Here is a 14,884-nt window from a genome sequence, read left to right on the forward strand (position 1 = left end):
GGGAATCGGATTATATGTGGGTCAGTTATTTAGTATCATGAGGCATCTTTCCCCCCTCCCTGGCTGAGCAATTCAATAAGACCCTTTACAAGTTGGATGCAATAGATGATAATTGCTATGCAAGGTCATTGAAGGCCTATCGTGTACAGGTATTTTGTTCATGTAATTTTTGTTATAATTAGAGTCCAGAAGTTTAGGCACTAAAAATGGTCAAAATAGGCACAAAAAAATTCACTTATAACTAATGGAAGAAAGGAAAAATAACTAAAAGTCTAGATATGTTTTCAGTATCTGAAAACTGGCTAAGAATTGGTTGCACTACTCGTCTACTGGTTCAGTTATAGATTATAATAACTGCATTATTTTCAAAATTAAATTGATTTCATGCCAAAAATAAAGCGTTTGTGGTCCCTCAGGATTAGGTCGATTTCAGGGTCAGCATTACCAGATGCAAAGCCTGTGAGGAAATGATTCGACTTACAAATGATTCTCATTTTATTTGTTGCATTATTTGAAAAATTCATAACATTTTTATAGTTGAAACATAGCTACTATGTTTTGTTGTTGTAAAACAAAATCAATTTTTTTTTTCGTTCATATCACCACATACACAGACACACACATATATTATATTTATATAATATTGTAGGCAGAGGCCTATACAAGAGTATGCATTGGGTCGATATGATACAGATGTTTTTACATTATGAATGAAATTTGCTATCATGGGGGAATCAATGACAAAGGGGGGGGGGGGAAAGCTTGTTCCAATCAACTATGGTACTAGGGAAGAAACTATATTTAAAACAGTCAGTAGAGGCGAAGATAGGGTTTTGCTTTTGGGAATGGTTAGTTCTGTTCAAGAAATAAGATAATTTAGATAAAATATTGGAAGTATCAATGGAAAAATGACCATGTAGAATTTTTAACAGCATAATTAAACAGGAGGTAAGGCTGTGAGTAGAGAGGGGTTGAGGGTTAATTTGGTGTTTAAGTGCAGAAGAGGACCAGCAGTTGTAGATGAAACGGGTAGATTTATTTTGGATAGATTCTATCTAATTTATCGATATTAGAGGTCCCAAATTTCTGATACAAAATAGAGTATGGGAAGGATGTAAGTTTAGTAACAGAGGAGTCGGTTGTCATGAGTTGAAAGTTTAAGATTGCGGTGTGGAAAAATAGCTTCTGGAGACATTTGTGGAAAATGTAATTGGCATGAAGGTTCCAGCGGAGGTCAGCAGAGATGATGACACAGAGATATTTATATTGTGTAACTTAGGTTGTATTTGAATTATTGATAAAGAGTAGGAAGATTTTATGGAGGATTTTTATGTGTAACTCTCAAAAGAACAGTTTTTGATGTGTTGAGAGGCATTTGCCATGAGGAGCACCAGTTAAAGATGAAGTTGAGGTCAAGTTGAAGTTCTCTCCTGGTCAGACTCATTATTGATGGTGCAATAGATTACACAATTATTGGCAAAGAGTCTAGAGTATTGCAGTTTAGGGCCTCTGGAAGATCTTTATAATATAGAATAAAAACAATAATTAGGGGAGTACTGATCTCTGATGAGTGCCTGAGTTAACATTCAGAGATGGAGAGGTATGATTTTTAAAATGAACAAACTGTTTCTGTTTGCAATTTTTTAGGAAGGTCTCCAGCCACTTCAGCATTTGAACATTCAAGCCAAAATTAGAAAGTATGAGGAGTAATTTATTGTATGGAACTTTATCGTATGATTTGTAGAAGTACAGGAAAATAATGTCAGCTTGAGAATTATTATCTATGGATCCCAAAAAGTCGTGGATGAACAGGGACAGTTGCAAGGAAGTACATAAAGAATGTCTGAATCCATGTTGGTTAGGGAAAAAGAAATTTATAGAATTTAAATGGGTACAAATTTCCTTAGAGATAATGTGCTCGAAAATGTTACAGCAGCAGGAGGAGGCAATTGCAATAAACCTGAAGTTTGGGGGGGGGGGAAGAGGACCAGATTTGTGAATTGGAATATACTTCAAGGGCAAGGCCGCACCTGTCACATGACCTTGAGGGTGTTGCTGGTCAATTCAATTTAATACTAAATGCTGGAAATAATGTGCCATGGTTGTTTGCAGTTCATTTGTGGTGTAAAAAATAAAATGGGTCCCAATACAATATTAGCCCCAGGACTACAGCCTTCTCAACTCCGGCAGAGCCTGGGTGAGCCAAGACATCAACTGATGACCTCTTGGTCAACTGTACATATACAATGCTGTTCATAACATAATGCTGTCTAATACATGAACAAGATATGTTATAAGGCGAAAAATTTCTAATTTTTCTCATACATAGGCTGAGTTTGTCTGAAACAAAAACATTCATGTCTAATGCAGTGCGGCCAAAGAAAAGTTAATGCGGGGTAACACCAAGCTCTCTATCTCTCAGGCACTTGCATCTATCCACGTTTAAATGGAGCTGGGGGGAAGGGGGCATTCTGATATTAATTAGTACTAGGTGTTAGAGATTTTAATAAATTCAAGTCTTTTTTTTTTAACTTCTCCATGCTCAAAATATCCAAGTTCACCAGAATAACCTCTGAAATTCGCGGACAAATTAAAACAGTGTTAAAATAGACGTTTATGGCAGGAAAAATGAAAAAGTAATTTTTGCAAAAAAAGTTCAAAAATCGCAAAAATAGTCATTTTGCCTGAACTTCTGGACTCTAGTTATGATAAAACAGTTTTTTGGAGATCTATGCCTAGGTTGTAAATTTGAATTGTCCAAGTATGATTTTGTCCAAGTCAGTTTGCAATATATGCAAACTGACCCCGAGAAATTTGTCATATTGACTCCTATACTTTATCAGTTGACTGTCATCAAAATCAATAGTATTGCTATCCAGAATAAAACAACATGCATAAAGTTTCAAAAGTACTGAATATTAAATTATAAGTAAAATTATAATACATAATTATTAAAGCTATACTTGTATAAAGGGAGGTTCATCTGTATAAATATTCTGGTCAGTATTAGAATATCTTTCCAGCTGAAACATTTTTTTTTGTTCTAATGGCATCAAGTGCTGAGGATCTCACAAGATGCTGCTCGATTACTTTTTTTTCCTGCCCTTATTATTAATTATCTTTAATTAGGACAGATCACAAGACATTTTTTTTGAAGTTGGAAAAGACCAAATTGAGTCTGAATATTTGATGCTCACTAAATACCACGCAATGAAAAATTTCAGCATCGACCTATGCATAAATGGGAAAGGGTTTATTTAGTCATATTTATACTTTGTTGTTGATTGTTTGTATTTGAAAAATAAAAAAATGCTAGTCTTGTGCAAGAGGAACTTTTTACATCTCTGCCAGTTAGTCAAGATGATTTTTTTTCCTTCAAATTTTACAAAGCATCAACACTTGGCAAAATGTGATTAGCAACACAGTCCTGCGACTCTGATGCAGAAGTCCTGAACAAAACCTCGAGAATTCATACAGTTGTTGTTATGGTAAAGTAGAATCTCTTCATACCATCATCCTCTTAAACCGTCAGTTTTTGATAGTTTCAGCTGAAGAATAGAGCAATTTACTCTTTCAACGGCAATTCCGAGATATCTCGTCAAGCTCTGCTTTATTTCAGCCGTCCCAAAATATCTCTGAAACAACTTCAACACATTTTTTTTAGGGGCAGAGTAAAACATATTTTACATCCACCCTCCAATCAATCAATCAACTGTCAGTGGGTGGAGTCGGCTCTTGTTCAAGGTTAGATAAGGGAAGGAGCGAGAAAAATAGACTGTATGTGTTTCCCTCCTTTCTTTCAGCACTGAAAAAATATATATATGCTCAGTATAAATAATATAAAGATTTTTTTTTCCAAAAAAAAAAAGTATTTCTCTTCCTAGAAAGCCACACGCACGTCGTGACAGGTCATAGTGAGGGAAATAAAAGCAATGGGCAGACTAAATTTTCTTGTTGTTGGGTAGCAGTTTTCAGCTCTCAATCGGAAAAAAAAATCTTGAAAATAGGTGGGAATTTGTGAAAGTTTCACAATTTGAAATGTGACAGTTATAATGTGGATCAGGAAAATTTTAAAAACCGCTCAAAGGGTTAATGCCAATGGTACCCACATGTAAAACAGTTTAAACTGTTTCAAACATTTTTGTGTGAAAATCATTTTTTTCTTTCCATTTTAAACCATTCTATTGGTTGGTCAAAATTTTCACTCTTCTTAAGCGTACTTACTTAAGCGCTCTACTTAACCCTTAGGACTTGTGTGTCAGCGCTGCATAATGGAAACACGTTTGAGGTGGAACAAGGGCCGTAACTAGGATTTTTTGCCGCCTGGGCAAAAATTATCCTGCCGTCCCCACAACTTTAAAATTCCATAATTTTGTAATGGTGTTCTCTGTTCCAACCTAAAACTGCCCCCTAATTTTGCCGCTCAAGACAGTTGCCCCCCTCTAGTTACGGCCCTGGGTGGAACTGCACTCTCTCGTCGAAGCCTGATCCATTGAGAAATGTGCATTTAAAGAAATTGGCTCATTCATGCACATTCTATTTAGATACCATTTTCTTCTTTTGACATGCATTGCCGTCTATCACAGTGACCAGTACTCTCTTCACATGAAAACAAACTTCTCAATCACTCACACCTTGCTCCATTAAAATTTGTTCTGCACTCTTCTACTCTGCTTTGTGCTGCTATCAGTTTTTTTTCTCTCTCTGCAGTGTAGACCAAGCTTAAGAGTACAAATACATAAATGGTATCAAATTTACATCAATATCACCATTTATTCTTATTGTCTTCGTTCGATAAGCAGCTTCTACTATAAAATGAGACTAGTTTTGTTTTCTCATACTTTTGATATGCATCCAGATTGCCAAGATTCAGAAGCCCTCACATTGAAAGCAAAGAATTATAATAGCTGAAGCAGCATTTCTCTAAAATAATAATAATAATAATTGAGATCGCCTAGAATATTCTTTAATGATCTTATTAGTGTGCGGCTGGAAATTGTGCCTACCAACTGAAGCATGTTTCAAATTATGAGTACATGGGCAGAGCTAAGCTTTTTTGGTTCAAATAGGCTGATGCTAAAATTGTACAGATTTCAGGAATCATTTTGAAAGAGATCACCTTAGAAATTGCTGAATTTTTTTCATCTTTGAAAAGAAAGAAAATCTTCCTTCATTTCTTTGTAGATTTCCTTGAAATCTGTACTGATGGGTTTCCAATGAAACACATTGTATTTCACTCCCACCATTTCTCACTCCACTTTTTTCTGGTCTCCAAGATTGATGGTATAAAGAGATTCCATTGTATATGAGGTTATGAACGCTGTGAAATTTTATGAAAATTACTTAAATTTTTTTAAACGGTTCTATGGTGGTACTTCAACTGCCCCAGACAGATTGCTTATCACTATAACTGTCCATATAGGTCATTGTTGGTGTTTATGACACCAGTTACGCATTATAGCCCCTAGCTCTATAATGCTTAACTGGTGTAATAAAATGTTAGACTTCCCCTTGAATGGACGTAGACTATTTTAACTTTTGGGGGAGAGGAGACTATTTTCTTCCTAATGGTGAACAGTGGCATTGTCCCCTAATTGCTTACATGAAATCATTGGGAAGGCAGTTGAAAGTTATCAGTGTCTCTGCATTGTTTGTTCACCATCAACCCCATCCCCAACTCTTCTCAATTCAATCACTCTTTCATCTTTGCACTCTTTTCACATTCATCACTTTTTAAACACACTGTATTGCATCTGAATTTTTTATTCAGCAATAAAAAATACAGTAAGCACACTAGTACCTCTTTTCTTGTTTTGAGTTTTTTGATAATATGAGGTGGCCTTGGTCCCATCCGCCTCCTCGGATTATTGTGACTACTATAATAATAGTTGCTGAGAAAAATAACATCTATCTGTACTGTTGCTACCTGAAACCTATCGTCAAGTTATAAGGGAGGCTACTATGTCTCTACTTAAAGCATCATGCTATTCTGCTGTGTTATAATAAGGAAACAAAGTTTTGTCTCAGTGATAATAGGGCTCGATTCCTGGAGTAGACAGCAAACTTTTCTTTGTTAAGTTCATATTAGCACTGATATCCAGAAATTCTTTCCTTGATGTGCTTTAACATTAGACATAGTTCCCAATGCACATGTGTGACATCTTCAAGAGAACATGGAGCACCTTATTCGAATAAATCGTGATACATACAGCCACATGATACAAATGGTGGTTTTAGATTCATATACTGCAAAAAACAGTCGTTTTAAAGTTTATTTTGCACTCTCCACCCTTTGAAATTGTTTATGAAGTTGTGGAGAAAGCAACTTTTGCTACAAAATGAATACTTTTTTATGCATTTCATGGTGGTACTAAATAGGGCAACAGTTCAGAAGAGATGCAAACAACAGAGTAAGTTTAGTGGTAAATGTTAATATAATGCTACCTCTTAATATAACGGTAACCTCTCTAAAACGATATTTTTTCTTGGTCCACAGAACAGGGCAGCAACTACATACATTGCCAGCTGGGGCAAGCGCACATTTTGGTGCCCCAGTGTCTGGGTGAATTAGGTGCCCAAGGCACCAGACCTGTTTGCGCCTCCCCCCAGTTGCGTCCTTCTGCAGAGTATCATTATATCGAGGTTTCACTGTACTGTACACATATTCCTATGCTGCTGAGAAGGGAAGAAACACCATCTTTCTCTCTCTCCGTTATCAAACTTTGAATAAAAGCTGACTTTGCTCACTGGTAGTTGATCTGACAGATGGGGGGGGGGGAAAGAATGTGCTTGAAGATGAAGCCGAATTTAAAAAAATGTTTTGGCTTGTCATTGTAAAAATAAGAGGGTTTTAAGGAGATGAGTCATCTCATAATTTCTGAAATACAAGGTTTCAAGTTAGGTGAGATATCTCGTCAAGATCGCTAAAAGGGTTAAACCCTTAGGACTTGTGTGTCAGTGTCATTAGACTGTGGCTAATCATAGTTAATCTTGAATTATGTTGGATATACAAGCAACAGCACATTAATATATACACAGTGCTTATAATTGAAATGTTTCCTATCAAAGAATAATATTGTGTTCATGATCTCACTGCATTTTAAAGAAATTGTGAAAATCTTTACTAGTCCAGTTTGTTTTTTTCACCGTTACATATGAAATTTAAAGACTTGTTATCGTTTTTTTTTCTTTTACGATGTCATTTTATGTTAGATGAATACATCAAAGTTGATGAGAATGTTCAATTTACTTTGTATATGCACAAATATTATAGATTTTTTTTTTTTTTACTTTTATAGTTATGCATCGCCGTTGTTCATGAATAAAAAGATTTTTATGGTAAACTTGTTTGATGTTCTGCTTGTGCATCGAGCTTATTTATATTAACGGAGCATTTTATAAAAAATGTTGAAATTCTGAGTTTTTTCGTAGAAAAATTTGTTCCCCAAGAGGACGGGGGGGGGGGGGGGGGAGGGGTCAGTTTTTGATGACAAAATATCGACCCCCACAATCAGTAGTCATTTTTGTAGCAGTGTTCGAGAAACCACTACTACTACTAAACCACACACATGCACCTTGTCCATATTCTTTTGCGGAACCTCTAACGAATTGGTACATGCGGAAATGTGCGTGTAGGTGTAGTGAAACCTGACGTGAAGTTTGTTTCTGTGTAATGCTTGTTATGTGTATAGTGCTGCCATCTTCCACCAGTTTTTCTAACTATGAAGTGTAATGATTGAATAATTTATCGTTGTAGACCTGTTGCTTTCTGTGGTGAGACTTTTTAATGGGGAGATCAGCTTGTATTTGCACCTCGAAGTTGGGAACCACAGGAAACCAACTTCAGCCGACCACCACTGCAGTGACGGTGGGGTTCGAACCCGGATCCTCGCGATGCGAGTCCACCATTATGACCACTCGACCACTGCAGCAGCAGTGTTCGAGAAACCGGCATTATTGGTATGGGATATGTTCAAACCCCCCGATAATGTCAAAGAAATCGAAAACATCATTGGCTTTGATACCAGGTGGGCTAACGTCAATTGTAAAGCCTTATGTGAGCATTAACAAGTCTTTCAAAGACAGGAATTTGTGGATCAGATGGATGAGTTCCAATGATAAAGAAACTACAAAAAAGTGGTGCCTTGAAGAAACCTGACATTGGCTTAGTGTGCCAATGGGTACATGAGGCGTGGAATTCTGTTTCCGCCAAAATTATCATCCGATCCTTCAAAAAGTGTTGCATCAGCAATGCGATGGATGGAACTGAAGATCATATCCTCTTTGAAAGTAACAATGGCAATGACAGCCCAGATGAGGATACAAATGAAGATGCAGCACCCCCTATGATGATCTGATGGATTACGATGAGCTTGGCGACTCAGAAGAAGCGGATTAAAAAGTTTGAATCGTTTTCTATTGTAAATTTCCGTAAGCTATTCATTTTGCATGAAAATATAAGATTTTGTTTTCTCTGAGATGTACAGGTTTTTTTTGGGATCAGCTTTTCAATTTATTGCGGTTTTGGTGGTTCTGAAGTGGGGGGGGGGGAGGCTGGCTTATACACGAGTTTATACGGTAATTATGCAGTTGTGTATTTAAATACAGTAGCCATTGTGTGTGTGTGTGCTTATAAGAATCACTGGTTACAAGAGTCAACCGCTTAAAAGCATCAAATTTGCAAAACGAAAACCAAATGATGTTTTAGCATATGAAAATCATCAGTCTATAAGAATCAGATTTCCATTTATAAGAATATGCTGTTCATCTCAGTGGTGGGAACTTTTAGAATATTTCTGGTTATTTAGAGAGCTTTCCATATAGCCCTCCCATTAAAACTATCCCGTAATGGCTGTTGGCTTTCTTCCCCCACAAACGATAAGGGTTACAGCGTTGTAGTAAAGGGAGCTTCCTTCTGTTGAATGACCGTATCCGCAACATGTTTATGGTAAAAAAAACTGGTCTTTTTGTGTCAAAGATGTTACTGATAAATAAATCTATCTAGTAGTGTTTCCCAAAGTGAGCCTAGAATAGAAAGAGGACCTGATAGAAAGGTCCAGGGGGTAGTTGTAAAATCTATGAGTATAATATAGGATCCTGAGTTAGCTTGAGTTGGGGAGCAATGAGAAAGAAAATTCTGGAAAAGGGAAATGGACCAAAAAAAAAGTTTAGGAACCTCTGATCTAGGGTTATGTATTACAATAGTCATGGCCTCTACTTCCTGGAAAAGGGCCCATGGACTAGAATCTTTGGTGAGCCAGACTTTTCAAGGACCCCTCTGTAGTGAATTTGTAGCGGAAAAAAATGAGTCATCTGGGTCCCAGCTCTAGGGGCATTGACAATAATAGTATAGTAGTACAGTTACTGTGTAACATTTTAGTATGTCTATATTGACAATGAAAGGATAATGGTATGTTTAAACTAATTAAAAATTTCAAGAATTAAAATATTTAATAAGAAATTAATAAGGTTTTCTTTTTGCTTTTTTACTTTAAAAACATCATAATCTCGGCTTAAGCTCCCCCTCCCTCCCTGCATAAGCCAGTAATTATATAGGAGCAACAGAAAAAAAATCTCCAGATATAAGAATCGAAATGGCCGAACCAAACATGATTCTTATATACTGCGGCTACTGTATTTCAGTGGAAAAAAGTATGTTGAATGGGACAGAAAATTACATATTATTTTGCAGCCATATCACCAGTGCCGTCTTAACGAATGGGCTCACCCGGGCACCTCAAGAGGGGAAGGAGGCCTTGCAAAAATGCGATCCAGTTGAAATTTTCGAGAAATTGCCAGGTAGATCCTCAGAAAAATCACTTGACCCGGGCGCCTGCCCTGCACATTGCCACAGTGGTGGTCGGCTGAAGTTGGTTTACTGTGGTTCCGAACTTTGAGGTGCGAATGTGAGCCGATCTCCCTATTAAAAAAAGTCTCGCCACAGACAGCAACAGGCCTACAACGATAGAATTATTCAATCATTACATTTCACTTATAGTTAGAAAAACTGGCGGCAGATGGCAGCACTACACATAACAAGCATTACACAGAAGCAAACTTCACGTCAGGTTTCACTGCACTTACACTCCAACATGTGCCAATTCATTAGAGGTTCCGTAGAGGAATATGGCGAGGTGCATGTATGGTTTGGTAGTAGTCACGAAATTATCATGAATGGTTACTGAAGAATTTTGTTAAATTTTTTTTTTATTATTATAACATACAAACATATATATACAAGCATATACAGAAACACATTCAACATACACTTTGACCTCAAGGGACACGCCTGTCCTTCCAGTAGGTCTACAAGGGTTTCTCCGTAGATTATTTTTCTTAGCAACAGCCTATTATGGTTTAGGTCGGTTTATAATTGTTCAATATACAGTTTTTTTTTGTATTCATGTTACAAAGTAATTTTACATACAGGTGGATTTTTTTTCATTTGTGTTATCACACCTGTGCTCCAAGATCATTTTTTGATTTTATTTCTTCCATAATATGGCAGAGTTCCCACCCAGCTACCTGAAAAGTCAAGGAAATGAAAAATGAACGGGGCAAAAATCTGAAAAGGAAGGAGGTGGGGGAAAAAATATCAGGAAAAAAATTTAGGGTTTTGAATTATATTTCTTCCTTGGGAGTTTTGTTATTGTGTGGAGAATGTTATTGCATTTGTCAATACTTAAATCAGCACTTGGTCGAAGCTAATGTCACATATGGTTCTTTAAGAAAGGAAATGATCAAGCTGATTTTGCCCCAGTAATTCTTGTATAAAAGTACAGTAGACGCTCAATAATTCAGCCGTTCACTGTCCAGCATGTCCAGTAATCCAGTGTTTTTGGACACGTTTTCGAGTATAGAAGAAGAAAACGTGTGCAAGTCTGTGCGCAGAAGTTTATATTATTTAAATGGGCTTCATTGACTTCCAATAATCCAGTGATTTCGGTAATCTGACATACTCTAGTCCGATATGTGCCGGATTTGCGAGAGTCTATTGTATTGATATAGTACAACTCAGTTAATCCAAAGTAGTTAGGACTAGGACGTGTTTGAATTATAGAGGTTAATCTTTTAAGCATTTATATTTCTTACAGTACTGTAAAACCTTGATTATTTTCTAAAATTGGGACGAGTCTACATAGGCGAATTGAAATTTCTGGATAATATGCATCAGTTTAAAAGTCTGTATTCAAGGAAAACCCAACTTAACTAAAAGTAGATTTTTTTTATGCAAAAACTCCTGAATGTGAAAGATATTCTATGCATAAAATGGGAACATTATATATTCATTAAGGTTCGGGGGTAAAAACATTTCCAGCCTCTGCAGTTATGGGGTTTCTGCAATAAAATAACTCCTACTATCCTCAATGACTTTAGTAGTTGTCAGTTCTGGAGGGCGAGTGGTCTTTCTCAAAGAAAATGTTGATGTAGTCAAGCCATTTATGACTTTATGCCTTGGCTTTCACTTTTCTGGGTAAACCATGGCTAAAGACAAAGTGTTCAAACATAGATATTTTAAATGGGATTCTTTTCCTCCTTTCAAATGCTCCTGCCTGACCTTGAGTTGATTTTTTTTTTTTTGTATGAGCACGAGGACACCATTTTTCAAAGATACTCATCTTGTGCATTTCTGCTTTCTACGCATTGAGTAGAAATCATTCCAAATTTCAATTAGAACTTCTTTAGTGTCAAGTTTGAAACACTTGATGGAGTTTGCAATTAATTTTGTCAGGAAGAGTTTTCTGAGTGATTGTCTTACCTTTACGCTAAACTCGCGTGATTCGTACATTATATTACATTTGTATGTGCCAGGATTAATGACTCCTTTTCCTCAGAGTTTTCATGTCTGTTTCGGATTCACTAGACACTTTTTTCAAACTTTGAAAACAGAGAACGTAAAATAATCACGTGATCCCTGTAAATAAAACTTTCAAAACACAGAATAATTAGAAACGACCTGTTTGACTCCTTTTTAGATTTCAAATGACAATCCTGCCAACTGTTACAAAAGTTTTTAGCACAGAAATCGCCTAAATAATGTCGCTTGTGGGATTTTCTAGATTAAACAAATATTTCAGGGATTCTAAAAATGGGGGGTATACAAAACCTTTTTTTTAGTGGGTTCCTGCACCAAATAAAACAATCAACAACTACTTTTTTCCAGCATTAACTCAGCTTCACATTCTTTGTCAGTTATGGTCGTTTCTTAAATAAGCGCTTCATTTATGATGAGCTGCAATGTTGTTTCTGCTCCAACCACGTAATGCCTTTCAACTCTGGAAAATCACACACAAAGGCATTTTAAAGTCTCCTCACCTTTGTTATCATTGGTAAAAGAGTTTCAGATATCAGCGATAAATTATTGATTGGGAAAATGGGCGTGAGTCAACAGATTTCCAGATAATCATGGTTTATATCATACAGCAATTGTGATCCCAACTCTCGTATCTATTTTTAAAATGTGCCCCTTTTATTCATTTACATTAAAAAAATATATATATATATCAAGGTACAGTGGTACAGTTGTGTACTTGCATGCTATAGAAGCCTGAAATCTGATGAATTCAAAACGTGCAATGATTCTATTCCTATGTATTCTATTTTGTGAAGAAAAATACTGAGGAAACAGATTTTCATCATTTTAATGCTGTCTTTTTCGATCCATTTTGGTAAATATTGTAAATATTGCATAAAATGACTAAAATATTCAGAAATATTGATTGATAATCCTCTTATGTTAACTTATAATAAAAATAAATGCAATAAAAAAGGAATATCACTTCTGGGAAAAATGCCAAAATTATAATGCACAAAATCAACACATCGGGAACACGTTGTAGCGTAGTTTCATATTTAAGTCTGACTACAAAGTCATTTTTAACATTTTGACAGAAAGACAACAAATTTAAAATTTAAAGCATTCAAACAGTAAACTTTAAAGTACTTTGAAATTAGGCCTGAGCGCACCTCCGCAGCCAGACTTATCCTGTTGCCGAGATCTCTTCCAGACAAGTTTTAAAATTAGACCTATGTATATAGACACAAACATTCAATTTCATGAAAATGGCAAAAGCAGACATACATGCAAAAAAGAAGGGGGGAAATAATAAATTTACAGTTGTCTCCATTAAACTAGCGTGTTGTCTGTCATAAGAAAATATAAGACATAGGTAATGCAAAAAAAATTTTTGACGTGGATAGCCTATGTCTTTTAAATCACCTGACGATACTGGGAGCATTTGCAAAAAGTTGCCTGACGAAATTCTTTAAACACTCGTATCACAGAATATGCCTAACGCAAGTCAAAAACAATGATATCGTCAGATGCACACTGCAAACGTGCACTGAATATGATATCACTCCAGTTTCAATATCTCTTTCCATCTGGGCACCAGGCCTGCAGATCTGATTGGTAACCAATTGTTTTCTGCTATATCTCCAGAGCAGTTGACAATGAAAATAGCTGACATTCTTCATCGTTTGTTATAGCTATTCCAAAGACAAATCCGATGATAATTTCATTATGTCACTATCTAACACTCGACTCAAGGCACAAAAAAAATATAAATGTGGTCATGTCTTATGGCACAACCTACCTCAATTTTTTTTTTCATAATTATCACAGTAATATTTATGTGCATTCTTTTAGGACCATGGGTTGATCATCTCGTAAATAGTAATATTTTAAAAGAAATTTGTATTAGAAAACATAAATAATTGTCATTAACATGTAAATAACATCTGTTGACTAGACTGACACTAAATGGCAAAACAAATATTGCAATAAAATATGTAAATAAAATTTCAAATGAGACTAGGAGATAATGGAAATGTGTCTTGTCTTCACTTTTGCTACCAGAGATGTTACTGAAATGCCATTAATTCAAGAATTTCACATTATACAATAACTAGAAACAAATACCAATTGTGTTCTTGTTATGTTCTTTAAAAAAAAAAAAAAAAAAAATCAGGTCGCAGTTACTTTTTCCTCCCAGAAGACCTCACTAAAGGTTGCATCAAATAAAATAAACTGAAATCAAACCTCATTATAGCAAACTTCAAAGGAACAGAAATTTGGTTTGCTACAGCTGATCATCCTACAGGGAACATCCTATGCGAGATAGGACTAAAAATTTTGCTTACTGTATTCTCCGGCATGACAGGAAATTTGAATCATAGACACCAGATAATTCTCAAATATCTAGACCAGGGGTGCACAACCTCCAGCCCGTGAAAGACGTTCTGGTAGAAAAGTGTCAATATACACAACATGATAAAAAATACCTAGGCCGACCATATTTCTTTCATAAAAATACAGGGTATTGCTAAAAAAATATATGAAGAAAAGTGAAGTTGTCATTCGCACCTGAAAAAATGTCAAGGGCTAGTATTGTGAATTATAGCCAAAAAATTGTCAACGGCCAGTATAGTTGTCAATTACCACCAAAAACATAGTTGTAGGCAAATAAAATTTCTGAAATTTGCCAGTCGCAGAAAATGATGGGTACTAGAAGTTAAAATGCAATTCATCAAAAAAAAAAAAAAACCGCTTATATTTGACAAATATATAAGATGAATATATTTATATAAGTATAATTAATTATGATAATTAGAGTCATAATTATCATAATATAATTTATAAGTCACGAAAATAATCTTGGTTCTTGATTTTAAAAATTCAACCAAGCCTCTGAAAATAAGGGGAAAAAATGGAACATTTCATAAAGTTGGGACGGCCAAAATTACAGGAATATCTTATAAAATACAGGTCATAAGGCCTGCGAGCGATAGAAATACTGCAAATCTGGCTCGTGAACTGAAAAGGTTTTACACCCCCAATCTAAACTCTAACAACTGATAGAATTGGCTGATTTGAACCCTGTCT

This window comes from Pholcus phalangioides, unplaced genomic scaffold (genome assembly GCF_987345545.1).
Source record: "Pholcus phalangioides strain wild (caught in Gottingen) unplaced genomic scaffold, Ppha-v1.0 ptg000015l_1, whole genome shotgun sequence".
Classification (NCBI taxonomy): domain Eukaryota; kingdom Metazoa; phylum Arthropoda; class Arachnida; order Araneae; family Pholcidae; genus Pholcus; species Pholcus phalangioides.